Below are 19852 nucleotides of genomic sequence, written 5' to 3' on the forward strand. Positions count from 1 at the left end.
TTGAGACAGACAAAATTAACCACCACTTTAAGTCATCCTTTTGTTGCGGTGCCTGGGCGGCTCAGTCAGTTCAGGGTCCAACTTCTGATCAGGTCATGATCTCACAGTGGGTGAGTTCAAGCCCCGCCCCCGACCCCCCCCCCCCCTCCCCGACCCCCCCACCTCCGGCCCTATCGGGCTCTGTGCTGGCAGCTCAGAGCCTGGAGCCCGCTTCAGATTCTGTGTCTCCCTCTCTCTCTGCCCCTCCCCTGCTCATGCTCTGTCTCTCTCTGTCTCAAAAGTAAATAAAAACATTTAAAAAAAAATTTAGAGTCATCCTTTTGTTAACCAATTGGAACAGAGATAACATGAGCTTATTTGACCTTCGGCCAATCTAGGTAGAATAAATGTTTGTTGAATGTTGATAGACATTGTCTCTCTCAAACCAACTTAAATGAACTTAAACACTGAATACGTTTTACTTGGGTCCACATTAGACAATTTGTTCCCCATGGTTATTTTTACCTGGAACCTTGATGGGGGACATCTGACGTGGGTGGTCTTCACGCCTCAACATCTAGGGTGGGAGAAGCTGATGGTGCCTGAAGCATTGAGGAGTCAGTTATGCAGGCCGCACCCCAGGTGGTGCAGAAAAGGAGGGGGGAAAGGAAGGCGGAAGAGGAGAGGCGCCAGCAGAAGGCCTAGCTTTAAATCTTGTCAACTCAGAGGAGCAGACTCCAGGTTTCTTTTGTTTCATCTTGCACAAGCGGAATCAGGCAGTCCGTGTGGGTCCAGAGAAGACAGGGAACCTTCCCCAAAACAAAGAGTTTCGGCAGCTGCTCGGGAATATTCCTTAAAGTCCCTGTTCTGAGGTAGCAGAACCAGAGACAGTTGGCTGTCATTATCAGAGTCGTGGATCCAGGAGATGAACGAGGCACGAGTCCCCATACACAGTCACACGGCGACTCCAACCTGCCACCCAGTGCCCAGCGCCCGACGCCTTAGAGTTGCAGCTCTGCTCCTCGTCCCTTGTGGAACTGCTAGTGCACCTCCGGGAGGTGATCAGGCTCCCCTTCGGCCTCTTCCAAGCAGGTCTGTCAAAATGAACCCGTGTTCTTACCCATCTGACGGGCACTCCTTAAGCTGGTTCCCGGGCCTCCTGGGTTCCCGGGTTCCGCTGGAGCACACGGAGTCCTCGCCCCAGCATGCCGGGAGGGCTAGTCTCCTGGGGATCAAGGGTCCTCTGGTGTCAGCCCAGACTGCCTCTCCGTGCGCCCCAAGGTTTGCATCCCTGGTGGCAAAGGAGGTGGAAACACACCGTCTCCTCCTGGACAAGAGTCCCCAGGTAATGTAGCAGGATTCTTGCATAAGAGTCTGGACACCCAGGCTGTTCTTCCCAGGAAGCAACTTTACGCTTGCTGGCACTGCTCAGTTAGGTTTGTACCCAAAGAACTGAGCCCTGAACGCCACGTGGATAGTTTTTTATATATTTTATACTCCTTTGTCTTTCATTTACAAAAATATTTTCCTGGGGCACTTGGGTGGCTCAGTCGGTTAAGTGTCTGACACTTGATTTCTGCTTAGGCCATGGTCTCCTGGTTCATGAGATCAGGCCCTGGATTGGGCTCTGCACTGACAGCGTGGAGCCTTCTTGGGATTTTTTTCTGTCTCCCTCTCTCTCGGTCCTTTCTCCACTCTCTCTTTCAAAAATAAATAAATAAACATAATTTTTTTTTTTTTTTTCCAGACTGACTTAGAGAAAGACAGATGTCATACGTTTTCACTCATCTGTGGAACTAGAGAAACTTAACAGGAGACCATGGGGGGAGGGAAGGGGAAAAGCAATTTCAAACAGACGCGGAGGCAAACCCTAAGAGACTCTCAAATACAGAGAACACACTGAGGGTTGATGGGGGGACAGCGGAGGGAAATGGGTGATAGGCATTAAGGAGGGCACTTGTTGGGATGAGCACTGGGTGTTGTTTGTAAGCGATGAATCACGGGAATCTACCCCCAAAAACCAAGACCATACTGTATACAATGTATGTTAGCTAACTTGACAGTGAATTATATTAAAAAATTTTTCCTAGTCTAGCTCTTACATTTAGATGTTTGACCCATTTTGAGTTAATTTTGGATATAGTGTGATCTTTATTTATTTTTAACATCCTGATTTCTCATGAGGTGACAGTTATAATGTACATTTTCCCATTATTTCTTTTCTGTCATATTCAGTTAATCTTGCATTTCTGTGATTTATGCTTTATGAATTTTATTGATTAAATATTATGTTTATGCATTTATGACAGGCACATTCTGAACTGAATCTTTCATTACTATAGAGTGAATCTTTTTGTGTCTTTTAAAACTTTAAACAAATTAAAGTTTGACATTAATTTCATAACTCTGTCTGAAATCTGTTAGTATTTGCTTGGCAATTTCTTTGCAGTATTTTCCTGTTTATTTTCTCTGCTTTATGCATATTTCTTATAGCAAAAAGATGCATTCTTGTCTTTTCTGGCTTCTTTTTGTGTGTGTGTGAATACCTGTGACTCTCTTTTAACCAGGTGAGAACAGTTAATAGTTATTTGTTGTTGAAATAGTAAATCAGAATTCTCCAGAAAAATAGGACTGATATAGATATATAGGTAGATATATAGATATACTATATGGAGATTTGTTGTAGGAATTGACTTAAATGATTATGAAGCCCAAGAAGTCCCACAAATTGCTTTCTGCAAGCTCAAAAGGTAAGAAAACTAGTGGTGTAATTCAGTCCAAGTCTGAAGGTTTGAGAACCAGGGAAACAGAGAGTGTGAGGCCCAGATCAAATTCAAAGGTCTGAGTATCAGGAGTGTAGTTGTCTGAGCATAGAAATGGATTATCTCAATTTGAGCATAGAGTAAATTTGCCCTTCCTCTGTCTCTTGTTCTATTCCGACCCTTAATGAATTGGATGTTACCCACCTGAATTAGTGAGGACCCTCTTTACTCAGTCTACCAATTCAAATGTTAATTTCTTCTGGAAACTCAGACATGTCTAGAAATAACGTTTTACCACCTATCTGGTCATCCCTTAGCCCAGTCAAGTTGACACATAAAATTAACTCACATCAGGTATTCATTCTTTCACCATATATTATAGCCTTTAAAAATTTCCTCTTTGGGGGTACCTGGGTGGCTCAGTCAGTTAAACATCCAACTTTGGCTCAGGTCATGAGTTTGAGTCCCACATTGGGCTCTGTGCTGACAGCTCAGAGCCTGGAGCCTTTTCAGATTCTGTGTCTCCTTCTCTTTCTGCCCCTCCCCTGCTCACACTCTGTTTCTCTCTCTTTCAAAAATAAATAAACATTAAAAAAAATCCTCTTTTTTTTAAGGTTTTTTTTTTTCATTTTGATTATACTTTGATTTCTCTATTCATGTATTTACCTTCTGATAGTATGGATTGGTCTACTTTCATTGTAATTTAATTCAATTGCTGTCTTCTGAACTTTATCAAAATTAACATTATATTTTACTTAACACAGTTGATTGAACAGTTTTCACTGATATTAATTTAAAACTTTGAAAAATGGAAATGCTAAAATACTAATATTTCCTATTACTTTCATTCCTTCCTAAACTTTCCATTTTGTTAGCATTTTCTTTCTGATTAAAACTTATTTGGTTAGTGTACGTATGACTTTAAATCATATACTTAAATCTATTTGTCAGTTTATCCATCTTTTATCCTCTTCTCTTGAAAATGTTAGTTTCCTTCCCAGCATCAATCTGCCTTCTCCATTCCCTCATACCTTCTGCCTTCCCAACAGGCCTGTGTTTTGTATGAATATATACCCTTGTCCCACACAACAATATGCCACAGAGGTTGCTGTGTTTGGACTCAGGTATTGATTGTTCTTAGTCCACACATGTCAATTAACAATACCTTTTCTTCCAATGGTGTTAGCCTAATAGCAAGCAGGTGAGTTATGCCACCCCAATCTTATTGAAAGAAAGGATTTATATATTGTGCTTATGGGGGAGGTTTGCTCTGACTCTCTCCTGTCAAACGCGAGGGGTGGGAGGGAGGCATGTGACTTGGGTAACTCCTCACAGCTCACTTACAAGTATAAGCATGAGCAGACTTAGAAGGAAACCAATGCTAATGATTATAAAAGAGAGTGCCAAAAACTCCTAGGTCTTTAGTGATGTTTTTAAGGTGCTGATGTACCTGTTTGGGGGCTTCATGTAACTCTAGAATTCTGAACATGTGAAACAATTAATATCCTCATTTTAAAAGTCAGTTGAGGGGCCCCTGGGTGGCTCAGTCGGTTAAGCGGCAGACTTCGGCTCAGGTCATGATCTCGTGGGTCTGTGAGTTCGAGCCCCACTTCGGGCTCTGTGCTGACAGCTCAGAGCCTGGAGCCTGTTTCAGATTCTGTGTCTCCCTCTCTCTGACCCTTCCACATTCATGCTCTGTCTCTCTCTCTGTCTCAAAAATAAATAAATGTTAAAAAAAAATTAAAAAAAAGTCAGTTGAGTGAGACTTAGGGAACATCATTACAGGCATATTAGAATACAACTACATTGATTCACATTCTTCTTCACCTTTACCTCTCATTTTTTCTTACATTTTAATTTTTACATTATCAAGATTTTAAACTGGAAATTGATCACTGCCTGTCTCCTTTGGCACTTGATTAGCCATAGACTGTCTGGAACATGGATTTGACACTTCCTCCCTGACTTCCAACTGAGATAATCCTTTACATTTGGCTGACAGGATGCCTTCCTTGAGTAATGCTTTTTGTTTTGTTTTCTTTTCATTTGTTTGTTTGTTTTCTGAGTATGAAGAAATGCGCATAGATGCTATAATCCTAAGAATTCAAGCCACTTTTATATTTGAATAACATATTTGTTGGAAAATTTGTCCTTTTTTTGGTATTATATTGTCCTTGCCTCGTGTTGTCTGGATACCCTTGGGCTTCAAGTGGTTCCTTCAACACGGTGATGCCTCTGCAAAGACTCCACTTAATTTGAATTCTCATTCTCTCTCCTCCGTCCCGGTGGGAACTTTCTAAAAGAAGGTCATTTTGCTGCCTTTGTTAAGAGCTGATGTAAAGAAGGGATGCTCATAAGGAACCCTCAGCACGCCTTTCTTTCTGCCTCCTGTTTGCCTCAGTTATTTGCTCATTTGTTTACTGTGTCCCTATATTTCTATTTCACGGTGGAGATAATGAGCTCTGGGTGTTAATGGTCCTTCTGTTTTTTATCTCTTGCTTTCCTCCAAGCAGGGAATTCCCAACATGTCTAAGACTAGCATTTTTTTAAATTTAGTTTAACTTTATTTTATTTTATTCTGTTTACAGTGAGGCTACTTTTTCCATTGAAATTTCATTGTGTTCTCCTGGGACTGTTATTTGTATGATTCTTCAATAAAGCAATTACTGGTCATTTTTTCAGAATCTAATTATAATTTTTAGTGTTAGTGTGAAGACAGATACAGTGTTGGCTGGAGCTGTATGAAGCTGAAGCTTGCCAAGCCGCACAAAATTTCAGAAAACTATCTTATCCATTTACTTATTGATCAGTTACCTTTTATTCTTGATTTCTTTGTGTTTCTTTCTTCATCATGTCAGTTGATAGGTGTAGGCAAAGAGTGTTATTGAGGCCTGGTTCTACTTTGCCATCTCAAATAACATCGAGATTCTTTAAAAAAGACCAAAATGCTTTGTTGAAATGAGTATTTCTAATCATGTTGTGCAGAAAGGTAAGCACAACGTATACAAACGTGCTAAAGGGTGTGCAATGGATTCTAGTAGAAATGTTTTGCTCATTTTCTCTAAGAAATTTGTGAGAATACTTAGCTGAAATGCCTTGGGAAATGGTAATTCCTCTTAGCTTGTCTGTATTTTCTTTCTTTTTATGTTGTTCTAGAGAGGAAAAATCTCAAACACATCATGTGCCTTTGTTTCCTCATGCTGGCTTTTTAGGATATCTACTACTTTTTTTTTTAATTTTTTTTATTTTTCATCATTAATGTCACAGCAAGTCTGAAATAGAAACAAAATAGCCAAGCACCACATGTAAAGTATCTACACTGTTTAGATAATCACAGCCATAATAACTAAATTTTTAGCACTTAATATTTGTCAGGTACTGTGCTTGGTGATTTCCCAATAGTTAAGTGTTCTAATCTTCACAAAAACTATCATTCACCGATATTGATGTTTCTACCTACCACACAGACCGTGGATCAACAGTTCATGACCTTGTCTAAAGTAAACAAAGATAGCTGAATGGGAGAGTCATGATTTGACTTTGGGGCCATATGATTTGACCACAAACAAAAGCCAAAAGACCTAAGGAGTACTATCGGAGACAGTATGAAAAAAAAATAGCAATTGTCAAATAATTAAAATCCCTTTTCCCATTAGTGTTTCATAGGTCTGAATAATACGTTTGCCTCAGCTAGACAGCAGGTTATAAAATATAAAACCCTCTCTGAGAAACTTGGAGTTTCATGGGCCTTTAGGAAGATGGATGGCATATGGCTGAGTGAGGCTACCAGGACTTTTCTCCCTATCTTTAAGACCAAGTGCAAGTTTTTCTTGGGAGCAGTTTAGGGGAAGGAACAAGCTTCCCATTCCACTAACGGAATTTTGTGTGGGTATACGAGCAGAAAGAAACCAGATTGTGCAGTGGAGTTCTGCGAAACCGTGGAGATTGTATGAAAAAAAAAATGAATACATTCCAAAGGCTCATAAACATGCTACCGGAGGAATGAAGCATCTGTGCTTGGGTGACGCTAATGGGTTATACAGCTCAGCCTTCTCCTTCACGATGCCTTCTATCCCCACCACATTTAATATTTGCATTAATAATTCTTTTAGGTTCATTGAATTTCTAAATATATTATATACATATTTTTCTGTAAATCAGGCAAATAAAAGAATACTAATTTGTAAGTGATGTGATGGAAATAAACCTCACATTATTCATCCACAGACAAATTACCTGGACAAATTCACGTAAATGAATACATTCAGCCAAGTGTTCTGCAACTATTAGTAAAACTACCTAAATTTTGCCTCTGTGAATGCCTCACATTTCCGCTCAAAATACAGAAATGATCAAATCATCTTAAAGGAGTCTGCCTCCCTCTAATATGTTGGCGGGCACATGCTGGCTGCCTACATTATATGCTTCTGGGAAAACTTTTGTTTCTGTACTGAGACGTTACATTAACAGTGTTTCGAGCTTTTATAAATTTGATGTTTTAACATCGGCCCTACGTGTGTATGCTGGATATTTCTTGTTCCAGACACCTCAATAGTATAACTGAGCCGCTTTGCCTTGCCCTCTTGCCTCTCTCCTCACCCCCTGTTTCCTCAGAGGGAATCCTCCAAGAGGTGTGCTTTTCAGGTACAAACCAATCAGTCTGGAACCCATATAGCAACCACTTCCTTTACTGGGCTTTCCTTGGGCCACTATCCACCTCTCCTAGTTACCCCAGGGCCAGGTACCAGACAACTAGGGATAGCCACTCTGTCCCAGAGCCTGCTGAAATTATTCAGGCTAGCCAATCCTAAATCTGTGTAACCTGCAGTGTCCATTCCTTCCAAGGAAATTACAAAAAAAACTCTTGTCTAAGATCCATCCCACTCTCCCTCCCTCCTGATGGACCTCAGTGCTTCTTCATGTCTCCCCATCCCATCCAAACCATGGCATTGGGTGCTTCTTCTTCTTGGGAACCATGAATAACAAAATATCTTTTCAATGGGAATGTTTCTTGACCTGTTGTCCTTACCACACTGCAAATTTACTGTTAATAAGCTATATATGTTTTTTATTGAACTGTACTTGGTGCATAATGTTACATTCATTTCAGATGTGCAACATAATGATTCTATAAGTCTATACATTATGCTGTGCTCACCACATGTGTGGCCACCATCTGTCATCATACAATGCTGTTACAGTGCCATTGACTGTATTCCCTATGCTAACATTTCTTCAACCCCGAGACTTATTCTATAACTGCGATCCTGTATCTCTCACTCCACTTCACCCATTTTGTCCATCACTCTACCCTCTCCTCCCTGGCAGCCATCAGTTTTTTCCCGGTATTTATGGGTCTGTTTCTGCTTTCTGTTTGTTTGGTTGGTTGGCTTATTCAATTGTTTGTTTTTTAGATTTGACATATAAGTGAAATCATATGGTATTTGTATGTTTTTGGTTTATTTCACTTAGCATAATACCTTCTAGGTCCATCCATGTTGTCACAAATGGCAAGTTCCCATCCTTTTTTATGGCTGAGTAATATTTCATTGTATACATATATTACCACTTCTTTCTCCATTCTTCTATCAGTCGACACTAGGGCTGCTTCCATATCTTGGCTGTTGTTAAAATTGCTGCTGTAAACATAGCAGTGCATATATGTTTTCATATTCGTGTTTTTGTTTTCTTTGGGTAAATATGCATTAGTGGAATTATTGGATCATGTGGTTCTCTATTTTTAATTTTTGAGGAACTTCTGTACTCTTTTCCAGTGGCTGCATCAATTTACATTTCCACCAATATTGCATGAGGTTTCCTTTTTCTCTAGATTCTCACCAACCCTTGTTAGTTGATTCTAGCCATTCTTAAAGGTGTAAGGTGATATCTCATTGCTGTTTTGATTTGTGTTTCCCTGATGATGAGTGATGTTGAGCATCTTTTCATGTGTCTGTTGGACACCTATGTCTTCCTTGCAAAAAGTGTCTATTTAGGTACTCTGGCCATTTTTTAATTAGATTATTTGTGGGTTTTTGGTGTGGAGTTGTGTAAGTTCTTTATATATTTTGGATACTATCCCTTATCATTTGCAAGTATCTTCTATCATTCGATAGGTTGCCTTTTTGTTTTGTTGACAGTTTCTTTTGCTGTGGAGAGGATTTTTATCTCGATGAGGTCTTAATAGTTCATTTTTAAAATTTATTTATTTAAATTCAAGTTAGTTAGCATACAGTGAAGTGTTGGTTTCAGGAGTAGAACCCAGTGATTCATCACTTACATATTTGCTTTTGTTTCCCTTGCCTGAGGATAAGTAGGAAAATGTTTCTGTGGCTGATGTCAAAGAAATTATTGCCTATGTTTTCTTCTAGGAGTTTTATCATTCCATGCTTCACATTTAGGTTTTTATTCACTCTGAGTTTATTTTTGTATATGGAATATAAAAGTGATATGGATTCATTATTTTCTATCTAATAATACACTAGATTTCAAAGTAGCCATGTAGCAGATTTTTCCTCTAGATTTTCAGATATTTTTTGACTTATCTCTGCATTCTTTGCTCCGTCAGCATTTTCTTTGATGCACTGTGGTGAACTCCATTTTCAGGAAAACTTACATTTTTAATTAAATTTTCATTAGGGAATTCAAGATTAAAAAAAAATAGTGTTTATTTTTGAGAGAGAGAGAGTGTGTGTTTATTTTTGAGAGAGAGAGAGAGAGAGAGAGAGAGAGAGAGAGAGAGAGAGAGAGAGAGAGAGAAGCACGAGTGGCGGGGGGCAAAGAGAGAGAGGGAGACACAGAATCCAAAGCAGGCTCCAGGCTCTGAACTGTCAGCACAGCGCCCATTGTGGGGCTCAAACTCATGAGCTGTGAGATCATGACCTGAGCTGAAGTCGAATGCTTAACCAACTGAGCCACCCAGGTGCCCCTGGAGAATTCAAGATTTAGATGAAGTTGTGAAGATAATACAGAGAGAACTATGTACCCATTGGCCAATTTTCTCCAGTGGTAACATTTTGCAAAACTATAGTACAACATCACAAACAGCATTAGACATTGATGCAAGACTCTGCTCTTTTGTTCTTTTTGTAAAAATACCCTATTTGATCATTGTCCTGGATAAAAGTAGAAATCCCAACACTGGATGGCATAGCACCTCCTGTGAAAGCACTTCCTTTCTCATTTCCCCTCACCATCATTTTTGCAACAGATGAGAAATATTTGTGTTTAATATTTGTATGTTTTTTAAATGTTTGTTTATTTTTGACAGAGAGAGAGAGAGAGAGAGAGAGTGTGTGTGTGTGTGTGTGTGTGCGCATGTGCATGTAAACAAGTTGGGGCAGGGCAGAGAGAGAAGAGGAAAGAGAATATCAAGCAGGCTCCTTGCTGTCAGCGCAGAGCCTGATGTGGGGCTCAATGTCACAAACTGCAAAATCATGACCTGAGCTGAAATCAAGAGTTGGACGCTTAAATGACTATGACACCCAGGCATTCCTTATGTTTGTATGTTTAATGTCTTGGCCAAAATGTATTTCTGTAATTATGGCTTACTCAACAGTTGTTACCATAACAGCATTGATTATCAGGATTAAATGGTCAATATGTACATTGGACTACCATGTGGAAAGATTACAATTTTCAAAACTGTATTTGGACATGATTTGAATTTATGAATTGACATTGATTAGGGACCAATTCCAGCCTTTAGACACTTGTTCCCGCCATTTCAATTCTTGAATCTTCAGGGGTTTTCAGATCTTAATTGCATAACTCATTGAGTCTAGACTTGTTGCCATGAACACTTACTATTCTACGTTGCTTATAATTCCAAGAAAGGAAGAAGAAAACAGAATGGTTACTGAAAATAGAAGAAAAGTTCATTTAATGCTTTTATTCAACCTATATTGGGACTTCAATGCTAACAATAAATTTTCCTTTCTTGAGCACTTTATTTTCAGTATTGTACCCTTATGCTTTGCTGCTTCTTTTTCTTTTGGGCTATTCACTCACACTATAGTTGATATATATGGTCTCACAGATTTATGATAATGGAAAGAATCTCTATTTTATTTTATTTTTTAAATTTTTATTTGAAAAGAATCTCCATTTTAAACTGTTCATTTGTCCTGATGCAAGATGTAGCAGCCTAAGTAAAAATGTCAATCTAAAAGCTGAAATTTTCAAATAAATCAGTTTTTGAATACTATTTATTGAAATGAGTTTTTCTTTGCTTTATATGAAACTAACACAGAACAATCAACACTAACAATACTTTGCTTCCAAAAGCTGTGATTATTGCCTTTTTTCTGCACTGAAATGACAAACGGAAACTATGTCAATGTTCTGTTCTGTTTTGCTTTGTTTTCCCTTGTGGATTTCTCAGCATCTGCTTTCAAATGTATGAGCGTGTAAATTGAATATATATGATTTTGATGACCTTAAAATAAATGTATGCAATTTGGTAGTCTGATGTACTTATAATTCTACTCAAAAGCTAGATCAAAGCTTTCTTTTTTAAAATACTACCTGTGAATAGAATTTGGTATTAGCATTGTTTGATGTAAAGGCATCAGTATCTTTGGGAGAAACAAGTCAAGACAAGTAGCATACTTCGTTATTTATCTTTCAAAGTAAATAAGTATCTTAGAAAATATTCTCTTCTTAGAAAGCTTTACGATCAAAAAGAGCCAGATTTTAGGAAGTTACTTCCTCTGATTCCAATCTATGCTCCCATTACAGATCCCTCGTGTTGTTACTTGTGCTTTAGCCTCTTTGGGGGATTGATAGAAACAACATCTGTGGAACCTACACATTCAAAGCCACATCTACTTGTAACATCCCTTGTGGAAATTTCACCTTACCCAACAATATCCCCCTATAAACCTGACTAGTGTATGCTTAATTTAGCACCTCAAAGCAATTCAACTGAAATGTTTTCTTAGACATAGTAAGTTTGCACAAAGGTTTTATATTACATCTGTGCTGAAACTTTTAACAGTTCAGTTCTGTTTCATATACTCTCCTTGTTCCAATAAAATTATCTTTCAATTAGGTGCTTAGAATATTGTGTTCTATTAAATTTACATTTAAATTAAAAATAAATAAATAAAGGAATATGTACTAACTACTCAGACATTTCCTAGCTGCTACACTAGATTCTTATATGCAGTTCATAGCTTTGAAAGTTAATGAGCTCCTATATATTGGTAGTTAGCTGAATTTTTTTCATGGTTAGAATATTTTGTGTAGCATTGAAAATACCATTAAGCCACTTAGTGTTTTAAACGGAGTCATCTTAATGGATGCCTTTCAAAATATTAAAACAATTTTCCTGCTTTTCTAAAAGCTTGGTGGGGGGAGCACAATTGAATGGAGATGTTCGAGTGGTTTTAAAAGTCATTGAACATGTATCATTTTGGCAGATAGGACAGCTTGAACTGATGCAAAATAAATCCCTGCTGCTTGTAGACAAGATGCTCCATAAGTAGGAGAGAATTCCTTTGTCCTAGATAAAAAGAAAGCTATATACACCATTGAAAGTATGTTTTCCCTTTAGTTCCTTTCAAAACAAGCTTAAATGGATTTAAATAGCCCAAAGTATTGAATACTTTTGGAGAAGACTGCAGAGATCATGCTGATCTAATTAGAAAAATTGCATGCTTTTTATATGCCATTTTCCTTTTTATTAGCCAATTGGAAATAATATATTATCAAAGGGAAACTCACTTTTCTTTTTTATGTAGTGCTCTTGCCCTGTGTTCACTAGCTCGGATGCTGCAGTTCTATATTAAGCTTTTTCAATATGGACGTGACCCTTAATTCTTTGCTCTAGTTCACTCCTTTGGATAAGGAAGAACGCATCCCACCCTACTATTTAGTAAATTACCACTCTGAGGAACTGAATGCCACCCTAGCGCATTAACCCTCAAAGACTTAATGCACTTTCGTAGAACTGAGAGTTATTTGCACACTGGAACCTGCAGGCAAGCTGGGAGAAAGAGAACTAATGAAAGAAGTGTTCATAATGCACTTACACTGTAAAGTATCAGGATACTTTTATGCAACATTGACTGATAACACAGAGTGTTTTCAGTGATTTTACCTGATAAGAAAATTTCTACGCAGTTATCTAAACTGTTTTGACCCTTGTTTGGGGACACTGCTTAGCACTATTGATGAGCCAGCTGTGCCGAGAGCTCACTAGATCCAGAGGAGTCATGCCGACCAAACTCAACTGCTCCCCAGTGCCCACTGGCTTGGCTTTTTTCTGTCCCCAAACAAATCTGTTTTGAAATTTTCATATTGCCTGTACTCAAACCCCTCTTTGTTTCTTCCCGAATCGCACTTATCAGAAAATGAGCTCATTACCTGCACTACTGAGTTTATAGGCATCAGTGATAACCTATTTCAAGTAAACCCTCCTTTTTTTTTTCTTTTACAAAACTTTCTGTAGATCCTGACACAAGTTTTGTTACTTTTTTTTTTTATCTCTTTAAAAATGTGTTGTTTCTTCTTTTGAATACTAATGCTTCCTCCTCTTGGTGATGACTCTCTTGGTCTTCACTAGAACCACCAAATATGCACTTCATGCAGATTTTGACTTCTTTTACATTATGTCTCTTATGGGCTTTTTCTCTAGTGCGTATAATATTCTCACCAAACCATTCCTAAAAAATGCTTCTTTATTCTGACTGTTCTCTTTATTGCAGTGTCAGAGTTACTGCCTTCACGCTGTCGCCAGGAAACTGAAAAATAACTATAATCAATATAAAAGTTGAGTATCAGATTTTGGGCACATGTCTGAACAGTGATCAGCCTGATTCATAAATGTCATTCTTCTCACTTAGATGGCATAAAGCTAAGGTAACTCCTCGTTGCTGAATTTTATTATCCAGACATTGTTGAACAGATAGATGAATGAGTAAATGAAAAATAAAGAAGACTTATTTTCATCAGATTTGGTCCTGTGTCATGGCTGTACCAAGGAGAAACTTGTAGCAAATGTTTGAAACCAGAGGAAGCTGTAGGGAGTTACTTTTGTTGGCCACATTTTGGTATGTAACTTAATCATAATAACGTAGCAGAGAAATCGGGTGGATTTATTTCTCTATCATTGCAGAAATTCCTAGGTATCATTGTAGAGGTCCCCAACAGATCTTATCTTGGTATAAGGTGCCACCCACAGAAGTACTTGGGATCCTATAAGTAGGAGCCTAGATTTTGAACAACTTTGCCTCAAAAACTACTTTTAGACCAACTTTGCCTTAAACATAAGATCATACTCTGATACTCAGTCTTCTACTTCCGTTTATTTTAACCCTGTAGAGCTACAAGGGCCAAAAGAGGAACTTTAAGACTCACTCATTTTGGTCAATTGATTTCAAAAATGTCCCCAAATATTCACTTATTTCTCTATTTAGACCCTTTCAAATGAAACTGCAGATTCTCCTATCAAGAGATAGAACCTATTACCCACTTCCTGTGAATTTGGCTGCTATGTTGACTTCTTTGCAACAACATTTGGTAGAAATGACAACGCGCTGGCTCTGGAATAGTATCAAGAGTCCTTGCACTTTTTATGCTCTTTCTTTTAAAATGATGCCACTGTCATGTGAACAATCCCAGCTGGCAGAGGCCATCCTCAACAAGCCTATAGACACTGTGGATTTGGTGGATGATTCTTTCCTTCAATGAATAATGAGGCTTAATTTTATCATCTCCAAGATTACTTAATAATCTTAAAATATTTCTCTGATGATTAAAAATTTTTTTAATGTAAGCATGAGCCATCTAGTAGGCATTCAACAATAATTTATGTTGTGTTATACTATTTTCCCTTCTTCTCCAGATGTTTTATTGTTTTAGTCCATTTATTCATTTCTGTTAAACTCAGCAAAACATGTATCGAATGTCATTGCCTGGCTTTGGGCTGAGGTTCTGAGATTCCAAAGATAGATAATACTTGAAACTCATCTTAAGAATCATATAAGCTTTCACGCAAACTATTAATTAGGTCACTGTACTGGCTACTTCGCCAGGAGTCTCTCAGTTTCCTTTCATTGCCAACTCTCCAGTCTTACCTTCTATATTGCCATGAAACTGTTTTATCAGAAGATAAAACTGACCCAATCACTCCTCTTTCTTATAAAAATAAAATAGGGGCGCCTGGGTGGCGCAGTCGGTTAAGCGTCCGACTTCAGCCAGGTCACGATCTCGCGGTCCGTGAGTTCGAGCCCCGCGTCAGGCTCTGGGCTGATGGCTCGGAGCCTGGAGCCTGTTTCCGATTCTGTGTCTCCCTCTCTCTCTGTCCCTACCCCGTTCATGCTCTGTCTCTCTCTGTCCCAAAAATAAATAAACGTTGAAAAAAAAATTTAAAAAAATAAATAAATAAATAAAAATAAAAATAAAATAAACACGATGCTATTGATCTCTGATTTGTATCATGTTACTAAGGATTACTCTATACATTTCTTACAGCACACATGCTTTTTCAGTCTTTTAAACCATTCCCTATCTCCTCTAAACCTAGGGCTCCTCATCAATAAAACAGACATAAAATCTTCTTCATATATCAAATGATTAAATATGATAAAGAGTTGAAAGCCCTTAGAACGTCATAGTAGCACTCAGGAAAAGGTAGCTATTTCTATTGTTTCTATTCTAATATATTCAATTTATATCCTTACTTCTCTCACCACCATTGCTTTTGCAACTACTTCCGCTGATTTTATCTCTATTATCTGTTAACAAAGCCTTCCTTTTGCAAAAGTGGACTCTCCATAATCTTGACAAATAAGGCTCTTTAACTCTATCTGAAGAATCATTACAAGCTAGTTTCCCTGAAAAGGCTTTCCCATCCTCTTTCCACCTTGTGTTTTCTATTCATCTTTAAGAATCAGTTCCAATATTACTTCCTTAGTGAAGTGTTACTTCATTCCTTGAGGCAGAACTAGATATTTTATTTTTTGTGACCCACAGTTGTCTCACTCTTATCTCTGAAATGTCACTTATCAGGCTATCTTGCAATTTTTTTTATTTTCATATGTTGGTTTGTGTATATTTTAAGGACATGTACTTTTTATCTATAATTTTATTTCCTTAGGGCCTGAGTCACAATATTGGTTCAACAAATATTGGGGTAATTAATATGCACACTTGAGGATTATTCTAAAAAGCATCGATATTCTTCGGCTAGTATTTTAATTTAAGCTTTTGTTTTCATTTCTTTCTAATTGTGCATAACCTTTTTACATCTCTCTTACTCCTAGGTCTCTTCTGTTTTAAGAGGGAACATAGTGATAAAATAATTTCAGAACTGTAAAATAGTTCTGCTTCCTAATAGCTCAAACAACAAAAAGCACATCCCATCAGAAATGATTTCTATATGTTTTAAGACTTTAAAGTGGCACATTCAATTTATTTCTTTAAAATGACTTTTTTTGTGGTTGTTAATGGGCAAGTATTCATGCATTACCCTAATTTTTAAAAGTTCCAGATTTTCAATATAAAGGATGAATAAATATGATTAGTATATGTGGTAAATTCTACTGAGATAAATATCTGGTTTGGCTTTGACTAAACATTTTTTCGTAGGAATTGACAAAGATGGCTCTCATGTTCTGCTCAACTTGACTAAGTTTTAGATAGGCTTTTCTCATGATTATAGGTCACTATCCTTTTTCTGAGAACATGTACTTTAGAGAACTCACAATTATAAATTCTTTCTCTGGCACTTTGATATTTAAATCTTCCTCCAGCTTCTTGCCAAGATTACAACCCAGGAATGTCTTTCTCAAGATTCTGAAAGCCATCCTTTTGAGATACAACTAATCAAGAAAGGTAGGGCTACTGTCTCCCAGCATCTTTGGGAGGGTAGAATATTAACTTCAGTATAAGCCAATTAGTAAACACACATAGTCTAAGCACATTGACCAACACGTTTTTACTAACTCACCCCATTGCTGAGAAACTCTCCTGACTTTTGTTTTAGTGGAGTTGAGTTTTGCTTCTGTCCCCGATTAAAACAGTTTTGACCACTATTACAATAGTCTTTAATTAAGTTGTGCTCGCTTGTTTAATCTGGTGCAATTTTTCGTTGATAGCTGTTGATGTACACTATAAAAAAAAGTTGTAGATATCTATTTCACAGTGTGGATATATTAGTTTCCTTTTGTTGCTGTAACAAATTGCCATGAACTTACTGACTTAGAACAACACGAATTTATTCTCTTGCAGTTCTGAAGGTCAGGAATCTGCAATCAGTTTTATTGGACCAAAGTCAAGGAGTCAGCAGAGAGGGCTCTTTCTGGAGGATATGTGAAGAGTGTATCCTTTCGAATTCTCTTTCCCAGATTCTTTGTTTACATTTAGTGGCATATGGCCCCTTCCTCCATCTTCAGAGCCAGTGGCATAGTACCTGCAAATCTCATTCTGCTTCCATCATTGCATTCTGTGCCTTCTCTGATCTCTTTCTTGGACCCCCCCCTCCCCCCCGGAAAATCCAGCATAATATCTCCATCTCAAGATCATTAACTCAATCACACAAATTTTTGTAGTTTCCGATGCAGATTCGGATACAGATGTCTGGCAGGGGCCATTATTCAGCATAACACACACTGGGTTGAAAAGTCCCTAAATCTGCAAATAAAGGCATATCTGGGAACTATTTCATTCCTAAGCTTACCAAAATAATCAAATTTTAGTTACATGCTGTTAGGAAAGACTGAAGACCAATGGGCAACGTTAAGAATTCAAACTTCCTTTGCTTATATTGGCCCAATACTTGCATCTGTACCTACAAGACAAATGCACAGATGCAAATTTCATTCATGTTACTGAGGATTTTGCAATTTACAAAATAAGCTTCTATGCTGCTTACCATCTGGGCTTGTGAGGGTTTTAGGATAACATTACTTTCTTTTTACGTGATATTGTTTAAAAATATTGGTAAGAATGGTGACAGAATTGCAGAATTACAGTAATATTTTTAATTGTTTCCACCTTAATGCTTGCCGAGTAGGTGCTATGATAAAGGAGGTTGGAGTCGACTAAAACTCATCATTTAGATCACCAAATGTATAAATTCTTGTTTAATTTTATGTATGCCAAAGTGAAAAGAATTTTTCGAAATGCAAAGGGTCTTTACAAAGCTATCTTTCATCATGTGAGTGCACTATGTGAGTCTTATCCTAAAACACCGCAGGGACTCCCCCATGAAACTCAAAATAAAAGGCAAAACCCAAAAAATAACTTACAAGGGCTTACAATGAACAGTGCACTCACTAGCTCTTCCAAGGCCACCCAGTCTCCTCGTTCTTCCTCCCACATGCCAGGCAAATTCCTGCCTTGCGATATTTGTACTTGTTCTCTCCACCAGAACACTTTTTTCCAGACAGCCTCATGGCTCACGGATTCTGCCCATTAAGTCTTTGTCAAAAGTCACTGTATGCTAAGTAATTTGGATGTAAATTAAAAAAAAAAAAAAGTCACTTTCTTAGTGAAGTCTTTCCAGACCCGATCACGTAATTTAAAATTTCACCCTGCTCCCATATTACTTATTTGTTTGTTTGTTTGTTTATTGAGTCATTTACTTACATATGTCTGTACTTTTTTATTTAAATGAAATGAAAGTTCATAATGTGAAATGCATAAACCTTAAATATTTCACGTAGAAATCTCGTTTCTCCTACGCGACCTGTGCACCTTCTCTCTGCTCCCGCAGACAACCAACTGTTCTCATTTCAATCACTGTAAATTGACATTTCCTGTGCTTGAAGTTCATTAAATGGGATGTACAGAATGTACTCTTTTGTGTATGGATTCTTTCATCCGATATTTTTGAAAGTAATCCGTGACATCTGATCTACTTTTCATTATCCATCCTCTTGTTGATGGAGTTATACGTTGTTTCCAGTTTAGTGGAGTTATGTATTGTTTCTAGTTTGGAGCTTTTCAAAATAAAGCTACTCAAAAAAGTTTTGTGTATTCTTTTTTAGACACAGAGTTTTATTTCTGTTGTATACACACCTGTATTAACCACAATTCTCCAGAAAAACAGAACCCACAAGATGTGTGTTTATACATTAAGAGAGATTCGTTTTAAGGAATTTTTTCACATGGTGGCAGAGGCTTGGCAAGTACAAAATCTGATGAGGTAGATCAGCAGATGGAGATTCAGGGAAGAGCTGTAGTTCAAGGTATAAACTGGTCAGTTGGCAGAATTTCTTTTTGCTTAAGAGAGGCCAGTCTTTGTTTTATTAAGGCCTTCAACTGATTGGATGAGGCCCATCCACATTATGGAGGACAATTGGCGTTACTCAAAGTCCATTGATTTAAATGTTAATCTCATCTAAAACCACCTTCACAGAAATACCTAGAAAAACCTTTGACTAAATATCTGGGTCCCATGACCTAGCCAAAAGGACACATAAAATTATCCACTACTAGTAGTTTTTATTTTTTTCCTTCTAATATTTATAATTCCTATTTTAGTTTTTGTTACCTAATTGCATTTGGATCATTAGCTTAATATTGAATGAGAAGTGAGATTAGGCATCCACACTCCATTTTCTGTCTTAAAGAGAAAAGTCAATATCTTACCATTCATATTACATTGGCAGTATGTTTTTCTAAATATCCTTTATCATATTGCAGATAGAGTTTTAATTTTATTTTAAAAGAAATAATCAATGGGCACTAAATTTTGCCAAACCTTTTTTCCCTACCTATTGAGATGATTATATACTTTCGTTCATTATTCTATTAATGTAATGAATTGCACTGATTGGTTCTAAATATTAAAACAACTCTCAACTCCTGAGATAAACCCCAGTTGGACATGATATGCTATCTTTTTATGTATATATATATATATATATATATATATATATATATTGCTGGACTTAATTTGTTGATGCTTTGGGCATTTAGGTTAATTAAAGACAATGCTTTATAATTTTTTTTAATTTAATGTATATGAGTTAGATAGTGTTTTCCCCTTCTTTATTTTTTGAGGCATGAAACTTTTGTGATTCTGTGTACCCTTCAGAATCTTCCACTTTTGGTTAAGGAATTGAGTCAATGTAGGAAAATTGGATTTTCTCCCTAGGAATATG

General features: G+C 37.4%; 1 long non-coding RNA gene across 1 annotated transcript in view; it reads right to left on the reverse strand.

The window, feature by feature from the left end:
* Positions 1-16698: 16698 nt before the first annotated feature.
* LOC131492376 (uncharacterized) overlaps positions 16699-19852 on the reverse strand; it is a 31157-nt gene continuing 28003 nt past the window's right edge. The window contains exon 3 of the long non-coding RNA XR_009252038.1: positions 16699-16853. This is a non-coding gene — a long non-coding RNA (uncharacterized LOC131492376). The remainder of the gene's footprint in view (positions 16854-19852) is intronic.

The sequence above is a fragment of the Neofelis nebulosa genome, chromosome 13 (assembly GCF_028018385.1).
Source record: "Neofelis nebulosa isolate mNeoNeb1 chromosome 13, mNeoNeb1.pri, whole genome shotgun sequence".
In the NCBI taxonomy this organism is placed as follows: domain Eukaryota; kingdom Metazoa; phylum Chordata; class Mammalia; order Carnivora; family Felidae; genus Neofelis; species Neofelis nebulosa.